At 36.5% G+C, this 18,979-nt stretch overlaps 1 protein-coding gene across 4 annotated transcripts in view; it reads right to left on the bottom strand.

Moving 5' to 3' along the window:
- Positions 1-18,979, bottom strand: part of LOC133656094 (thyroid hormone receptor alpha-B) — a 350,922-nt gene that overhangs the window by 53,982 nt on the left and 277,961 nt on the right. The gene's annotated exons all lie outside the window — the stretch shown is intronic.

The following is an 18,979-nucleotide window of genomic DNA, read 5'->3' as shown; positions in this document are numbered from 1 at the left end:
TAGCATACGTCAAGGACTGAAAGATGACTGAGGTGTAGACCTACAAAACTAGCTAAAAAAGCTAGCATACCAACATTGGTATGCTAACAGGTAACAAAATAAGTAACAAAATATTTGAAACTAAGGTGTATATCTGTTAATTAAATAAAACAAAAAAAAACTATCATGCTAATGTTAGAATGCTAAAATGGTAACAGTAATATGGGTCAAATACCAAAATAAATTACTCTGAGGTGTTTACCTGAAAAAAATAGTTAAAAATGATGGGGTTAGCATACTTCAAGGGCAAAATATGACTAAGGTATAGACCTACAAAATTAGCTAAAAAAAGCTAGCATACCAAAATTAGCATGCAAACACGTATCATTCGTCAAGTAACAAAATATTTCACGCCGAGGTGTATATCTGTTAAATTAGATAAACAAAATAATCTAGCAAGCTAATGTTAGCATGCTAAAATGGTAACTGTAATACGGGTCAAGTACAAAAATATATTACTCTGAAGTGTGTACCGAAATTTTTTTTTTAATTGCTAGCCTGTAGCGTTAGCTTTCTTCAAGGACCAAAAGATGACAAAACTAGCTAAAAAAGCTAGCATACCAAAGTTAGCATGCTAACAGGTATCATTCGTCAAGTAACAAAATATTTGATGCCGAGGTGTGTATCTGTTAAATTAGCTAAAAAAAAAAATCTAGCATGCTAGTGTTAGCATGCTAAAAGGTTAATTGTAATATCTGTCGAGTACCAAAATATATTACTCTGAGGTGTGTACCTGAAAAGTTTGTTTAAAAATGCTAGCCTGCTAGCGTTAGCATTAGGGGTGTAACAGTACGTGTATTTGTATTGAAGCATTTCGGTACGGGGGTGTACCGAACGAGTTTCTAAGCTAAAGTCTTAACAAGCTGCTTTGCTTCTTCTGCGTCTGTCTCAGCACCCAGCATTGTCCCACCAACACAACCATCTGATTGGTTACACACAAAGCAGTAACAGCCAATCAGCAGTGCGAATTCAGAGCTTATGTAGTCAATGCTTCAGCGTCGAGCAAGTGGGTGTTTAGCAGGTAGGCATCAGGCAGCGGACTCTCCCAAATTAAACTAAACACCTCCCAGTCAACTACTAGTAACATCACTATGAGCCTGTTGACCTTCTAGCTCGCTCGCAGTCCTGGCTTGAGGTGAAGGCTAATTAGCTTTTAGCGTAACGTTAGCTCATTTTGCGGTGTGTGTGTGTGTTACGGACAGAAAAGCTTTGAATGGCAGGGTCCCTGCTATCACATGTTGATAAAAATATAACATTTACATAATAAAAATCAACTACAGGCTTCCCAAATGCTGTAATAAATTAAGCATGATGAGTTGACTTGAAACTGTTTAATGTTGCACTTTTTATATGTAGAAGAAAAGTTTTGTCATTTTATTTAATCTGAGCAACAACTTGAAGCAGTTTAATGTTGATTAACGTGGGCAGAATTATTATAGTGTTCCCAATGTTAAAAGAAAAAAGCCATTGTTTACAAATTTGGTAAATAAATAACCAAAAAATGTATATTTTGTTGTTTTCTTACTGTACCGAAAATGAACCCAACCGTGACCTCTAAACCGAGATACGTACCGAACCGAAATTTTTGTGTACCGTTACACCCCTAGTTAGCATACTTCAAGGATTGATTGATTGATTGAAACTTTTATTAGTAGATTGCACAGTTCAGTACATATTCCGTACAACTGACCACTAAATGGTAACACCCGAATACGTTTTTCAACTTGTTTAAGTCGGGGTTCACGTTAATCAATTCATGGTACCAAAAGATGACTGAGATGTAGACCTACAAAATTAGCTAAATAAAAAGCTAGCCTGCCAAAATTAACATGCAAACAGGTATCATTCGTCAAGTAACAAAATATTTGACACTGAGGTGTATATCTGTTAAAAAAAATGTAGCATTCATGCTAAGATGTTAATTGTAATATGGGTCAAGTACCAAAATATATTACTCTGAGGTGAAAAAGCTAGCATACCAACATTAGCATGCAAACAGGTATCATTCGTCACACTGAGGTGTGTATCTGTTAATCAGCTGGAAAAAAAAATCTAGCATGCTAAAGTGTTAACTGTAATATCTGTCAAGTACCAACATATATTACTCTTAAGTGTGTACATGAAATGTTTGTTTAAAAATGCTAGCCTGCTAGCATTAGCATACATCCAGTACCAAAAGATGACTGAGGTGTAGACCTACAAAATTACCTAAAAAAAAAGCTAGCATACCAAAGTTAGCATGCTAACAGGTATCATTCGTCAAGTAACAAAATATTTGACGCTGAGGTGTATACCTGTAAAATTAGCAGAAAAGCTAGCATGCTAATATTAGAATGCTAACGATTGTGCTGTTAAAAAATGAGCAACGGGCCGCACTTTGGACACCCTTGTGCTAAGTTCTGGAAGACATGATCTCATCACGCACATCTTCAAAAACATCTGTTGGACCGCCAGACACAACATTTTAATCACTGTCATCTCAGGGAAGCACTGTCTGGGAAATACATTATACATAATACTACATAATACAGGGTTTCCCACACATTCATTTATTTTTTGCGGCCCGCCACGAAAGAATTACGTCCGCCACAAATAAAAAAATAAAAAATAAATCAATTAAAAATAAAAACTTTTTTTTTTTGTCCTCTCCAGCTTCTCAGGCAAATCATATAGTTGATGTAGATGCCCATATCGGCTGTTCAGATTTACTTTACAAAAGAGAAGTGTAGGATACTTCTCTTGTTGCCTTATTTGTATTTTACTTTATTAATTGTATTTATATTAGAAACACAACATGTGTATATAACAAAGGGTGCAAAGTCTGCAGGCAGTAGGAAACACATGGTTAAGTGTAGGGAGTAAAACTGATGGCAGTCTAAAGTTCAAGATTTTTGGAGCTCTTTGTTCAGTGGATCAGATGTTTGATGAAGCTCTGTGTCTATCTACCACCACTACTGTTTTCTCTTTATTTGTTACCGACTGTGGCAGGACACCTCTGCCTCTGTTTCACTTTATGTTGCTGGTAAATAATATGGTTGTAGTAGTAGGCTAAAGTTAAATTATTTAGTATGCACTAATTAAAGGGGCAGAGCTTTGAGACATTTTAGCTTTTATGTTTTATAAGATATATTTTTTGTAAGAACCACAATTAATAAATATATTTCAGTGAATAACTTATTGTTCAAATCTGTATATAAATATGTACATAAAGTGTTATAATTGTATTGTAAAATGGATTGATGGATGGATTGATGGACGTTTAAAACAAAAACTGTTATTATTAATTAGTAAGTATACATTTTTTGAGCCTTTTTAGAGAAAATCAAATCATTGTAGTAAATTATGCAAATTACTCGATGATGTCACGATGACCACGCCCATAGCCACGCCCCCACCGCCACAGGTATCTTGGCAGTTTATGGGAAACACTGTAATAACACATGCTAACTTGTAATAATACATTTTTGTGACTGTTGGGGAATCACGGCCGTATCGAAACAATGTTTGTGACGAAGAACCAAGGGGACATGGCAGCGGTGGCTGCGCCCGGGAATCATTTTGGTGATTTAACCCCCAATTCCAACCCTTGATGCTGAGTGCCAAGCAGGGAGGTAATGGTTCCCATTTTTATAGTCTTTGGTATGACTCGGCCGGGGTTTGAACTCACAACCTACCGACCAAAGAAAATAATAATAATAAATAAATTAATCAAGTTTTTATTTTTGTCATTTGACGATTTTTTTTTGGGTTACTGAACTAATCCATTTTCTTTTTGTGTTCTGCATTTATGACGAAAAATAATGGAGCTATGATGTTTTGAAGTTGAATTCTCTATTGGATAACTCTTAATGGGTAACTCAAGACGAAAAAGCGATAATACTGTTATTTATTATAATTTTTAAAAATATATTTTGGATTTTTTTCGAGTCATCAAAAAATAGATTTTTCGGACACCCCTAGTATTAATTGCTTTGAGATATTTTGCATTTAAAAATGTCCCTTACTGTACAATGTCTGCTCTCACCGGGATGAAGACTGATGGTATGTTTACATGAACAATTTATCATAATCCTCACAAAAAGTTTTTTAAAAAGTATTTTCGTGTCTTTCTCGCCATCTCCGGGTCTAAGTTGGATGTCAAAGTCGACCAACTTGTGGGTTTACGCCCACAACCTTCTACTATCCAGATGATTTATCATCTATAATTCACTTTTGCCAACTCAGAGGCGATGCAGCAGCTCAGTATGTCAATGTAGCAGCATAAGCTAGTTAGCACCATGATTTATAATTTTTTTAAGTAGATTTTTGATTTTTTTTGTAATCGATTCATTCAAAAATCTATTTTTAGGACACCCCTAGTATTAATTGCTTTGAGATATTTTGCATTTAAAATGTTTTTTCCACGTATCTAACAAAAGGAATAGTTTTAAAAGCTGTGTGCTAAACAGATGCAGCTTCAGTCAAACACTAAGCATCATGGAGCAGTATTGCTAAGTGCAAAACAAGATATACAAACATAATAAAGCAATCACTTACTGTACAATGTCTGCTCTTACTGGGATAAAGACCGATGGGATGTTTGCATGAACAATTTATCATAATGCTCACAAAACGTTTTTTAAAAGTATTTTTGTGTCCTTCTCTCCATCTCCGGGTCTAAGTTGGATGTCAAAGTTGACCAACTCGGTGATTTACGTCCACAACATTCTACTATCCAGGTGAGAGGCATGACTTATCATTAGGGATGATGCTCAAAACCAGTTTTCCCGGTTGTTCGATAAGAAAAGAACCGAGTCCTCGGACTCGAATACCTTTTTGAGAACCGGTACCTGTTATTGAGACCACTATAGTAAAGAAAAAGAGTTGGTTCTTTATTCGAATCCCTGGGAACGAATCCCGTCCCGACCAGAAATGCCCCGTGAGACTTCACAAGAAATGACATTCATCAGTCATTAGGCGCAGATAGGGAAAGCAGGAAAAACAATGGACCGGAAAAAGCGCTCCAAGGTGTAATAAAGTTCAAAACAAAAGGTATAATCCAATGAATAACTTTACTGAGAGATTTGAGCAGGGTACAAACACATGACGAACACTTTTACGACCAACCGGAAACATAGCAACCAGGCTAGCAACGCACCTCCTTTACGGCAGCTGTCGCAACATTCTTAAAGCAACCGCAGCACATGCATATATATACAACACATCTCCCTTTTTTAACTTTTGTTTTTCTTTCCTTGTAAACAAAACAAAATCACACTGTATATGTGTTGTCTGTCTAATTATAAATAATGCAGACGAGGCGTGTTGGCTGAGTTCTTGACGTTTACTTTCACAGCGTGCTCATAACCTCATGCTCGTCCCTCCCGTTGCATGCTGGGTAGTGTAGTTGTTATTTTCCCTAGCTCATAACATCACATCTTTCCCCCTATAAAGAAATAATGTTAACTCAATAAAGTTTTTTTTTTTTTAGCTTTAACTTTTCCTTTTTTTTTAGCATTGTAACCACATTTGCAAACAACTTTTCTCTTCATAGAATTTTGTTTCAATAAAGAAATAAAGTGCAAAAATGTCAAAGCATCATAACAAACAGTTATGTCAACACTTTTTTTTTTTTTTTTTTAAAACAACTCGAAAAAACCAAGAGTTCTTAACAACTCTCAATCAGCCTCTTAGGTGGCTGAACATGTCTCTTAGGTCTAGACAGTCTCTAAACAGCAGGTGACGCGGACACTGCTGTCAGTCCTTGGTCAGCAAGGTCAGGCTCCGTGTCAGCAAGTTCTGCAGGTCCAGCTGAGTCCTGTTGAGCCTTTTCCTGAGTAATAGCTTTAGTTAGTATGTTCCAATAGCAGCAGAAGTGCACTTTTTGGAGAGCTGTGTTATTTTCAGTTTTGTGCCCAAGGGACTGATTTTATTTAACACTATATTATTATTTATACACCTATAGTGATCACAGAGACAGGTTGTTTTTGTGTTACTGTATATATTTTATATTATATATTTATTTTTATATGTTTTTCTGAAAAATCCCACTTAATATACTTTGGGTAACAACAGTCAATATTTATTTATTTTATTTTATTTTTTCAGGGGCTTAACAGTCAATATTTATTTATTTATTAGATTTTATTTTTTTCTTATATAATAAAAGTGAGCTTTTGTTAAACCAAATATTGTGTTTTTTTCCCATATACAACAACCTATCTGGACTCGATAAGAGAATCGACAAGGAATCGGTTCGATAAGAGGATTCGATAATAGGCTCGAACTCGATAATTTCTTATCAAACATCATCCCTACTTATCATCTAGAATTAACTTTCACCAACTCAGAGGCGATGCAGCAGCTTAGTATGTCAATATAGCAGCATAAGCTGGTTAGATCTCTGAAAAATAGTTGGTCTGTGTTAGCACTTGTAATAACAATATCGCTAATACTTAATATTCAGGTCACGACATGTAAATGAAGTTTTGTGGGTGTTTTTTGGATGTTTTTTTAGAGAGCCTTACAGGAGCAATAGCCTACTCCTATTAGCTGCATTGTTAGCCACCCCGTACTTGCCATATTTCATGATTTAGAATGCATGAAAATAAGAAAAACATACACTACCGTTCAAAAGTTTGGGGTCACATTGAATTGTCCTTATTTTTAAAGGAAAAGCACTGTATTTTTCAATGAAGATAACTTTAAACTAGTCTTAACTTTAAAGAAATACACTCTATACATTGCTAATGTGGTAAATGACTATTCTAGCTGCAAATGTCTGGTTTTTGGTGCAATATCTACATAGGTGTATAGAGGCCCATTTCCAGCAACTATCACTCCAGTGTTCTAATGGTACAATGTGTTTGCTCATTGGCTCAGAAGGCTAATTGATGATTAGAAAACCCTTGTGCAATCATGTTCACACATTTGAAAACAGTTTAGCTTGTTACAGAAGCTACAAAACTGACCTTCCTTTGAGCAGATTGAGTTTCTGGAGCATCACATTTGTGGGGTCAATTAAACGCTCAAAATGGCCAGAAAAAGAGAACTTTCATCTGAAACTCGACAGTCTATTCTTGTTCTTAGAAATGAAGGCTATTCCACAAAATTATTTGGGTGACCCCAAACTTTTGAACGGTAGTGTATGTTCTTAGTGAATGACAAAAAGAGCAGGTCCCCTTTAAGTGTCCAATGATCTGTGACTTCCATCCAGGCATTGGTAAACAAAACATCGTGATGGAACGTTGACTTCAGTTACTCAAAGAACAAGTTCTTTGTGACATGCCTGAAGATCCACTTTGTCATTCCCGGAATGTCTTCACCCGCACACCTGCAGCCAGGGGAACAACATCGGTACTTAATAATGTTTTCATGCCGCCCAGAATGTCACTCTGGAATCTGATTGGCTGTCAGATACGTTGACTTCCTGCCTTCCAGATCTAGAACGCTCGTAAATTCCCTCTGAAGGAACCCGGAAGCAGCTTGTCAACTTGGACAACATCTCCAAAGACTGTGACCTGAAATTGTCCTAACCCAGGGGTTCTTAACCTCGTTGATCTCGGGGCCAAACTTTTCCACTGAAGAAGGGCCCCCCGGGGCCCACTGGAATATTGTTATTTTCATTACATGTCCAATTCTACACCACAAAAATCAGCTATTTATTATTATCATTATTATGGGCCTGCTGCAATACCTTGGTTTGTGGAACTTGTTAAAAGTTACAGTTAAAGTACCAATGATTGTCACACACACGCACTAGGTGTGGCGAAATTATTCTCTGCATTTGACCCATCATCATATATATAGTAAATATATAATCGTCGTGTTTATTGTCTCGTGTCCTCCTTGTCGTTCCAACAGCAGCCCTCCGTTCCCGCGTGACAAGCAGTGTGTCTTGTCTCCCCTTGTTCCCTCTGCTTCCCTGACTGCCTCTTGGATCTCGACCTCCCACAATTTCAACGGGAGGACGACGGTGGACAGGGGGGCAAAATACGACAGCTTCCGAGGGAAAACGGGGAGGTTATGACGGGGACCTCCCGCGCTTGTCTGCCGGACTCGCCCGACTTGCTGCGGCACGACAACACAGTCATGACGTCACAAGCTGCATCCCAGCGAGTATTGTTTTATGTCAGCTACACTATCCAGGCCACAACAGCACACATGGAAATACTGAACAATCACCAGCTGAGCATTCCTGAGGAGCAAAACAAAGGGGAAAGTAGAGCTGAGCTGAAAAGTGTATCACCAAATAAGTGATTTATATCGGTCGATACCAGTAATTATTGATATTTTAATGACCACTGACCTGTGGAAAATAAGAACCAATTTTACATATGTTTTATATTTATTTGTATTTATTTAGTTTTATTTTTTCTTGATATATATATATATATATATATATATATATATATATATATTTTTTACATTTTATAGTTTCTTTGCTTATTTTTATATGTAATCATTTATATTAGATATATATCTTTTATCTTTTATAATTTTATTTTTTAGATAATTTTTACATTTTCCAAATGTAACCTTCCTCTGATTATAATGCCCCTAACAAGGCAGAAACAAAATGTCAACACAAGCATGGAACACAATGTAAGCAAAATAGTAAAATCACATTGAACACTTAACAATACGCTCTTACAATGAAGGTGCAAAAATAAAGAATTTGTAAGAAATGCTTCATTAAGTGTAAGAAAATAGTGCAAAGTGTGAAAATGTAAACAAAGAGAAACCTGGGAAGAACTATTTTCTGCAGGTTTAGTACCAGGAAATAACAGCTGTGTAACATGAATTTGCCCTGTTATTCTTATTTAACTATATACAGGATTTTTTGTTATGCATCAATTATTAAAATATTATAATTATTATATCGGTCGATATTGATCATTATTGACATTTTTTATGACTTTGAGAAATTATAATAAATGTAAATATTTTTGATTCAAATGTAACCTTCCTCTGATTATAATGCTTCAGCTATCAAGGCAGAAAAGAAATGTCAACACAAGCATGGAAAACACTCAAACTATGTAAACAAAATAGTAAAATCACATTGAACACTTAACAATAAGCTCTTGAAATTAAGGTGTAAAAATAAGGAATATGTAAGAAATGCTTCATAAAGTGTAAGAAAATAGTGCAAAGTGTGAAAATGTAAACAGAGAAACCTGAGAAAAACAATTTTCTGCAGGTTTAGTGCTAGGAAATAACGGCTGTGTAACATGAATTTGCCCTGTTATTCTTATTTAACTATATAAAGGAATTTTTGTTATGCATTCATTATTTAAATATTATTATATCGGTCGATATCGATAATTATTGAATTTTTTTTATGACCTACGTAAAATAAGATGCAGGAGAAAATATAATAAATGTAAAAACATTTGATTCAAATGCTTCAGCTATCAGGGCAGAAAAGAAATGTCAGCACAAGCGTGGAAAACACTCCGGTTTAGTGGCAGGAAGTTACAGCTGCGCTCTAAAGGGTGAGCGCGGCTTAAGTGGTGCGCGGCTTAAGTGGTGTGGTATTTAGCGGTCTTGCCTTGCATCATTTACAGACAACATTGGTCTGACTACGGTCCCTTTGACAAAATCCAAAAAAACAGTCCAGGTGACTTTTCCCCTTTTATGCACAATTTCTTCTTTTTGACTTTCTCTTCTCACTCCATGCAAAGAATCAACCAAACATGATAGTTGATACTGTCACCTGATCGGCTGTAATACCCGTCACCAACGAAGAGGAATTAAAAAAATAAAAAAAGTTTTATCCGAGGCATTTTTCAATTGGTATCGATTACGTGTCTATCGCGATATATATTGATATCGGCTTTATCGCCCCGCCCTAGTGAAAAGTCTTCCTCAGGTTAAACTAACAAGCAAAAGACCTCGGACAGTGATTCTCAAACGGTGGTACTCGCGCTCTATCTTTGGATACTCACGTGATTAAAGGACAGTGTTTTATATTCTCAAACTGTGTAATGTTGCATTGTCCAAGAACAGATCGGTAAGTTGTGAGTTCAAACCCCGGCCGAGTCGTAACAAAGACTATAAAAATGGGACCCATTACCTCCCTGCTTGGCACTCAGCATCAAGGGTTGGAATTGGGGGTTAAATCACCAAAAATTAGAAATGTCCGATATTATCGGCCGATAAATGCTTTAAAATGTAATATCTGAAATTATCGGTATCGTGTTTTTTTTTATCGGTATCGTTTTTATTTTATTTTTTAAAATTAAATCAACATAAAAAAAAAACAAGATACACTTCAATTAGTGCACCAACCCAAAAAACCTCCCTCCCCCATTTACACACAAAAGGGTTGTTTCTTTCTGTTATTAATATTCTGGTTCCTACATTATATATCAATACAGTCTGCAAGGGATACAGTCCGTAAGTAAGGCTGAAACGACGCGTCGACGTAGTCGACGTCATCGGTTACGTAAATAAGTCGACGCCGTTTTTGTGCGTCGACGCGTCGCATATTTACGTCACACTACCGTCATGGCGAAGCGCAAAGCAGACGATCAAAGCAGACGATGCGAGCGAGGTGGGAAAAGCATGCCAAAAGTGTGGGAGTATTTCAATAAACGGCCTAATAATGTTGTTGTATGCACACTGTATCAAGCGGAAATGGCCTATCATAGCAGCACAACGGCTATGAACGAACATTTGAAAAGAAAACCATCAACTAGTCAATCGTCCGCGCGAGCATACGTTGTCATCATTACAAAAAAACATGAATGTGTCATTTGTATCTGCTAGGGGTGTAACGGTACGTGTTTTGTATTGAACCGTTTCGGTACGGGGCTTTCGGTTCGGTACGGGGGTGTACCGAACGAGTTTCTAAGCTAAAGCTAACTTTAGCTGCTAAAGTCTTAACAAGCTGCTTCGCTCCTCTGCCTCTGTCTCAGCACGCAGCATTGTCCCACCCACACAACCATCTGATTGGTACACACGAAGCATTATCAGCCAATCAGCAGTGTGTATTCAGAGCGCATGTAGTCACCGCTTCAGCGTGGAGCAGATAGGTGTTTAGCAGGTGAGCATCAGGCAGCGGACTCTCCCCAAATGATAATAAACACCTCCCAGTCAACTACTAGTAACATCACTATGAGCCCGTTGACCTTCTAGAAACTTCAACTGCAGCTCAGCTCACTCGCAGTCCTGGCTTGAGGTGAAGGCTAATTACCTCTCAGTTCCAGCCACAACGACCCCTTCTGAGCGCCTATTTTCAGCTGCTGGGAATATTGTAAACAAGAAAAGAACCAGAGCATGTACACATGCTAACCTTTCTTCATTACAACTGTTAGTCACTCACTGGAATGAGTAGAATTGGTTATTGTGTACTGTGTTGGACTGGATGTTTATTTTGCACATTTTAAAAGCAATACTTAATGTTTACAGTGCTCCAGAATATTTAGATTGGCACTTTTTTGTATTGGGTGTTTATCTTTATTTTTGCACATTTTAGCAAATAAGCAATACTTTCACTTTTGTTGAAATGTTTACACTGTTGTTACAGAATATTTCGTTTTGCACTTTTTTGTATTGGATGTTTATCTTTATTTTTGCACATTTTAAAGCAAAATAAGCAATACTTTTACTTTTGAAATGCTTATACTATTGCAGAATATTAAGATTTGCACTGGATGTTGACTTTTATATTTGCACATTAAAAAGCAAATAAGCTACTTTTAATTTTGTTAAATGTTAAAAGTTTTAAATGTTTACATAGTTACAGGATATTTAGTCATATTGTTGTCAATGTTGACTGAGTGGCCATACTTCTTTTTTTTTGTAAATAAAAGCCATGCCTTTTGAAAAAACGGGCCTACATTTATTTTTTCATCTTCATTTTGAATAAAAAAATAATCGGTAAAAGGAAAAATAATCTATAGATTAATTGAAAAAATAATCTATAGATTAACCAATTAATCGAAAAAAATAATCTATAGATTAATCGATAGAAAAATAATCGTTAGCTGCAGCCTTATCCGTAAGCACACATGATTGTGCGTGCTGCTGGTCCACTAATAGTACTAACCTTTAACAGTTAATTTTACTCATTTTCATTAATTATTAGTTTCTATGTAACTGTTTTTATATTGTTTTACTGTCTTTTTTATTCAAGAAAATGTTTTTAATTTATTTATCTTATTTTATTATTATTATTATTATTTTAAAAAAAGGACCTTATCTTCACCGTACCTGGTTGTCCAAATTAGGCATAATAATGTGTTAATTCCACGACTGTATATATCAGTATCGGTAATTAAGAGTTGGACAATATCGGAATATCGGCAAAAAAGCCATTCTCGGACATCCCTACCAAAAATGATTCCCGGGCGTGGCCACAGCTGCTGCCCACTGCTCCCCTCACCTCACAGGGGGTGATCAAGGGTGATGGGTCAAATGCAGAGGATAATTTCGCCACACCTAGTGTGTGTGTGTGACGATCATTGGTACTTTAACTTTAACTTAACATTCAAGACTATAAAAATGGGACCCATAACCTCCCTGCTTGGCACTCAGCAACAAAGGGTTGGAGTTGGGGGTTAAATCACCAAAATGATTCCCGGGCGTGGCGCCGCTGCTGCCCACTGCTCCCCAAGGGGATGGGACAAATGCAGAGGACAAATTTCACCACATCTAGTGTGTGTGTGACAATCATTGGTACTTTAATCTTAATCTTAATAAACTTGTTGAATAAAACCTTGCCTTGTTTTTAATGAACACTCAGGCCTACTACGCTACTTGGAGGTGGTACTTGGGGAAAAATGTTGAGGAATATAAAAATGTGACTTATTTGTATTGTGCAGATGAATAATAACACAACACTGTTACTACGTGTACACTTGAACCATATGGAAGTAAGCCAACTAATCATCCGACGCTCTTCTTGGAAGTTGAGCGTGACAACAAAAAAAAAGACGCCGCGATTGACGTGAGGAATGTCCCTTGACGACCGACCGTCATGTGACACGACAAACGGGCGATTCGGGTCTCCTCGTGCAGGGTGCACTTCTTTAAAAGCCGCGCTCCACGAGGACGCCGCCGCTCGTTTGTCTGCAGGAATAGCACAACAACAACAACAACAACAACTACAACAACGCTGACACGATCCAAATCCTTCCCCTCGGAATGTGTGCATCTCAAGTTGAGTCACGGTTGCATACTGCCAAAACCTACACAGACACACAACAAACACACACACACGTAGACTTAAACACACACAAGCGCTTTGGTTGCAACACAGAACCTCACGTGGTGTCTCAGTAACCTGAACTCATCTCAGAAACACAACTGTGCACACACACACACACACACACACACACACACACACACACACACACACACACACACACACACACACACACACACACACACACACACACACACACACACACACACACACACACACACACACACACACACACACACACACACACACAGAGCAGATGTGAAGGCAAGCGGAGCAAAAGATGGCCGGTGCTGACCTGGTGACGCAGCGAGGTTGCAGGATCAGCATGGCAAACGAGCACTCGGCGCCCGGCGGAACTTCAAGCAGGCTTTCCCTTCAGCAGCCCGTCTAAGTTTAGCACGCTCGCGCTCAGAATAGTTTTATTGCCAGAATAGTTTTATAAACGCTCCCCTCCCTCGGCCTGCCGCCGATTGGCTCCGCGGCCGCCTGCTCCACCTGCGGCTGGGCGGAGTTGGCCCCGACGGGCAAAGTGACTTCATTACACCTCATTGATTATTGAACGGCTTCAAATGCCAATAAGATCAGCGGGACAGGAAATTACAGCGCTGCGAGAGTCCATAGTCACACAGGAGAAGTAAATGTTACACAATCCTGACTGGGAGAACTGATTAACACCGACTTTAGGACGTGCCACTGTATCATTCTTGTGAGTATCCTGCAGGGGATTCTCTGGGACAATTAGTTGCATGTAAACACAGGTCTGCTACGATTAATCGATTCATTAGAACTAGAACAGCTTCCATTTTTTATTATGTTAATCGTTTAGTGAATGTTGATTACATCTGGACTGCAAATTAAGAAGGTAAACAAAATAAAAGGTAAACGGAAGGTAAAATAAGGTCAATGGCAGGTAAAAGAAGGCAAATATAAGATAAAAGAAGGTACATAGAAGGCAAAGAAGGTGAGGCAAGGCAAATAAAACTTAAAAGAAGCTCAATCGAAGGTAAACAGAAAGTAAAAAAAGGTAAATAGAAGGTGCAGGAAGGTAAATAGAGGGCAAAAAAGGTAAAATAAGGTACACAAAAGGTAAAAGAAGGTGAATGGAAGGTAAAGACGGTATACAGAAGTAGAAAAACAAAGTTAAATAGAAGACAAGACAGGTAAAAGAAGGTAAATAAAAGATAAACAAATATAAAATAAGATAAACAAAAGATGAACATGTAAATAAAAGGTAAAAGAAGGCAAATATAAGGTAAAAGAAGGTACATAGAAGGCAAAGAAGGTGAGGCAAGGCCGCAAGGTAAATAAAACTTAAAAGAAGCTAAATCGAAGGTAAACAGAAGTAAAAAAAAAAGTTAAATCAACAGTAAAAGAAGGTAAACAGAAAGTAAAAAAAGGTAAATAGAAAGTGCAGGAAGGTAAATAGAGGGCAAAAAAGGTAAAAGAAGGTGAGTGGAAGGTAAAGACGGTATGCAGAAGTACAAAAACAAAGTTAAATAAACGGTAAATAAGGTAAAAAAAATTTAAATAGAAGGTGCAGGAAGGTAAATAGAAGACAAAACAGGTATAAGAAGGTAAATAAATATAAAATAAGATAAACAAAAGATGAAAATGTAAATAAAAGGTAAAAGAAGGTAAATAGACGGTAAAATAAGTGAATAGAAGGTTCATAACAGGTAAACAGAAGGTAAATGAAGGTAAAAAAAGGGTATAAGGTAAAATAACACCAATTAAAGGTAAAATAAGGTAAATAAAAGGTAACAGAAGATAAAAGAAGGTAAATAAAAGGTAAATGAAAGAAAAAAGGTAAATTAAAGGTAATGGTAAAAAGAAGGTAAAATAAGTTAAAAAGGTAAAAGAAGGTAAAGACAGGGTAAAGAAGGTGAAAAGAAGGCACATTAAAAAGTTAAATGGAAGGTAAATACAAAGTAAAAAGGTAAATTAAAGGTAAAATAAGGTCAATACAAGGTAAATTGAAGGTAAAAACAAGATAAATAAAAGGTAGAAGTAGGTAAAAAGGCTCAAAAAGGTAAAATAATTTGAATAGAATATAAATAAAACGTAAATAGAATGTAAAAAAAGGTAAATAAAAGGTAAAAATTTAAATGTAAGGTAAAATAAGGTAAACAAGGTACAGAAAATTAAAAATTAGGCAGATAAGAGGTAAATAGAAGGTAAAATAAAGATGAAATAAGGTAAAATAGTAGGTAAGGAAGTCACCAGAACAATCTTTACTTCAACTATTTTCATTGTAATACGCATACACTCTGTTTTCAATAAGCTTCTAGATCAGAGGTGTCCATAACGCCCGCGGCAAAAAAAATACTATTAAATAAAATAAATAAATAAATAAGAATAACAATAAATAAAATAATACATGTAACAAAATAAAACAAATAAAAATACTATTACGAAAAAACGTTGTGATTTGTTTTTAAACTGTTGCTGCTAAAAATATAATAATGAATTTAAATCAATGTTGTTATGAATTATTGACCTATTTAATATTCCCCTTTTTTTTTTTTAAATGTAGGAAAATATTGCATATTTTGTGTTTTTGCCATAAAAACAAGGTTTTCTTCATCAAACAAGGCATAAAACAGGGGTGCTCATTATGTCGATCGCGAGCTACCGGTCGATCACGGAGGGTGTGTCAGTCGATCGCCAGCCAGGCATTAAAAAAATAATCCTAAAATAGAGTGATCATAAATCTTCACTATGACGTCACTTGATTGACATTCACGGCACCCGAGGGTCTTCTGAAATGACGCTGGCTGCTGCCAGATCATTATTAAGAAGAAATTACCGACTTTATTTCAACAGACTCTGGTGCCGTACCTGTCGTCAAAACTCCAAAGGCCAACTGCACAGTTGCACAATAAAAGCTCTGCTTCATCCTGCCTGCACTAACAAAATAAGAGTCTCAGAAAGCTGGCGTGCACAAGCTAGCAAGCTACGGAGTTTGCCGCCAATGTATTTCTTGTAAGGTGTATACAAAGGAGTACGGAAGCTGGACAAATAAGATGCCAAAAACCAACCACTTTCATGTGGTATTGGACAGAAAGGAGGACTTTTTTTCTCCTCCATTTGAAAATGCGGACATTATCAGCACCACTGTCTGATTCCTATCAATGCAAGTCATCAGAATCAGGTAATACACCAACTTATATTCTTGTCTTCATGAAAGAAAGGAATCTATATGTGTTAAACATGCTTGCATTATCTTTAAACACCTTTAACTTGTTAACAATATTAACTATATGTGTTAAACATGCTTGTATTATCTTTAAACACCTTTAACTTGTTAACAATATTAATTATATGTTAATCATGCTTGTATTATCTTTAAACACCTTTAACTTATTAACAATATTAACTATATGTGTTAAACATGCTTGTATTATCATTAAACACCTTTAACTTGTTAACAATATTAACTATATGTGTTAAACATGCTTGTATTATCTTTAAACACCTTTAACTTGTTAACAATAGTAACTATATGTATTAAACATTCTTGTATTATCATTAAAGGCCTACTGAAACCCACTACTACCGACCACGCAGTCTGATAGTTTATACATCAATGATGAAATCTTAACATTGAAACACATGCCAATACGGCCGGGTTAACTTATAAAGTGCAATTTTAAAATTCCCGCCACACTTCCGGTTCAAAATCTCCTTTGGATATGATTTATGCGCGTGACGTCATAAAATGCACGGAAGTGTTTGGGCCCTATTGGACACAATACACAAAGCTCTGTTTTCTTCGACAAAATTCCACAGTATTCTGGACATCTGTGTTGGTGAATCTTTTGCAATTTGTTTAATGAACAATGGAGGCTGCAAAGAAGAACGTTGTAGGTGGGATCGATCGGTGTCTTAGCGGCTAAGTACAACACTTACAGCAACACAACAAGGACTACTTACCCTGATAGAAGACGCCTAGCTGATGCTTGCCGCCAAACCCACGGATGAAGTCCTTCGTCGCGCCGTTGATCGCTGGAACGCAGGTGAGCACGGCTGTTGATGGGAAGATGAGGGCTGGCTGGCGTAGGTGGAGCGCTAATGTTTTATCATAGTTCTGTGAGTTCCGGTTGCTAAGTTGCTAAATTAGCCTTAGCGTCGTTAGCAACAACATTGTTAAGCCTTACCAGGCTGAGAATTTTTAACCGTGTAGTTACATGTACATGGTTTAATAGTATTTTTGCTCTTCTGTCTATCCTTCCAGTCAGGGGTTTATTTATTTTGTTTCTATTTTCATTTGAGAACGATGCTAGCACGTTAGCTCAGTAGCTAAGTGTGTCACCAATGTATTGTCTTGGAGATAAAAGTCACTTTAAATGTCCATTTCGCATGCTCGACTCTCATTTTCAAGAGGATATAGTATCCGAGGTGGTTTAAAATAAAAATCCGTGATACACAATAGAAAAAGGAGAGAGTACATAGTTCTGTGAGTTCTGGTTGCTAAGTTGCTAAATTAGCCTTAGTGTCGTTAGCAACAGCATTGTTAAGACTTACCAGGCTGAGAATTTTTAACCGTGTAGTTACATGTACATGGTTTAATAGTATTTTTGCTCTTCTGTCTATCCTTCCAGTCAGGGGTTTATTTATTTTGTTTCTATCTTCATTTGAGAACGATGCTAGCACGTTAGCTCAGTAGCTAAGTGTGTCACCAATGTATTGTCTTGGAGATAAAAGTCACTTTAAATGTCCATTTCGCATGCTCGACTCTCATTTTCAAGAGGATATAGTATCTGAGGTGGTTTAAAATACAAATCTGTGATCTACAATAGAAAAAGGAGAGAGTGTGGAATCCAATGAGCCAGCTTGTACCTAAGTTACGGTCAGAGCGAAAAAAGATACGTCTATCACTGCCTCTCAAGTCCTTCACTGTAACGTTCCTCATCTACGAATCTTTCATCCTCGCTCAAATTAATGGGGTAATCGTCACTTTCTCGGTCCGAATCTCTCTCGCTCCATTGTAAACAATGGGGAATTGTGAGGAATACTAGTTCCTGTGACGTCACGCTACTTCCGGTACAAGCAAGGCTTTTTTTATCAGCGAGCAAAAGTTGCGAACTTTATCGTCGATTTTCTCTACTAAATCCTTTCAGCAAAAATATGGCAATATCGCGAAATGATCAAGTATGACACATAGAATGGATCTGCTATTCCCGTTTAAATAAAAAAAAAATCATTTCAGTAGGCCTTTAAACACCTTTAATTTATTAACAATATTAACTATATGTGTTAAACATGCTTGTATTATCTTTAAACACCTTTAACTTGTTAACAATATTAACTATATGTGTTAAACATGCTTGCATTATCTTTAAACACCTTTAACTTTTTAAAAATATTAACTATATGTATTAAACATTCTTGTATTATCATTAAACACCTTTAATTTATTAACAATATTAACTATATGTGTTAAACATGCTTGCATTATAATTAAACACCTTTAACTCGTTAACAAAAACATATATTTAATAAATAAGTAAATATAAATTATATATATGAATGAGGTAGATCCCTGCGACTTGATCAATTGAAAAGTAGCTCGCCTGCAGAAAAAGTGTGAGCACCCCTGGCATAAAACATAAAAAAAAAAAAAAAATCTGTATATCAACAGATAGATCTGATGTTGATGTACAGATTTAAGTGTAGAAAAAAAATAGTACTTGGTGACTTATTTTTAACCTTGTGGGTCCCTGGGACTAAAATTAAGAGGAGCCTTAA

This window comes from Entelurus aequoreus, linkage group LG08 (genome assembly GCF_033978785.1).
Source record: "Entelurus aequoreus isolate RoL-2023_Sb linkage group LG08, RoL_Eaeq_v1.1, whole genome shotgun sequence".
NCBI classification, from domain to species: domain Eukaryota; kingdom Metazoa; phylum Chordata; class Actinopteri; order Syngnathiformes; family Syngnathidae; genus Entelurus; species Entelurus aequoreus.
The sequence above is the reverse complement of the archived record's forward strand: the minus strand, read 5'-3'. Positions and strand labels throughout refer to the sequence as shown.